Below are 300 nucleotides of genomic sequence, written 5' to 3'. Positions count from 1 at the left end.
GACCCCCCGCAGGGAAACACAAAAATAAGGCGGGGAGGCGGGGCGGTTAAAGGAATTCAGGACTTCTGAGTAGAAGCTGTTGGCTTGCGCGAAGGGGGATGAGACAGATGTTCTAGTTTGGGAGATAAATGTCTCTGGATCTTTTCCTGAGGGTGGTGAGGAAACAGAAGGGCACGCGCGTACCGACTTAAATGTTTTACGGTTTTTACTACAAGGAAAAACCGTAAGACTTTGGAAAGTGAGGATGTGGTTAAGAAAAGCTTGATTCTTTCCATATTTCCTCACTCAGAGGAGTCTCCT

The sequence above is a fragment of the Corvus brachyrhynchos genome, unplaced genomic scaffold (genome assembly GCF_000691975.1).
Source record: "Corvus brachyrhynchos isolate BGI_N302 unplaced genomic scaffold, ASM69197v1 scaffold522, whole genome shotgun sequence".
Lineage (NCBI taxonomy): Eukaryota > Metazoa > Chordata > Aves > Passeriformes > Corvidae > Corvus > Corvus brachyrhynchos.
Note: the sequence above shows the minus strand (reverse complement) of the source record.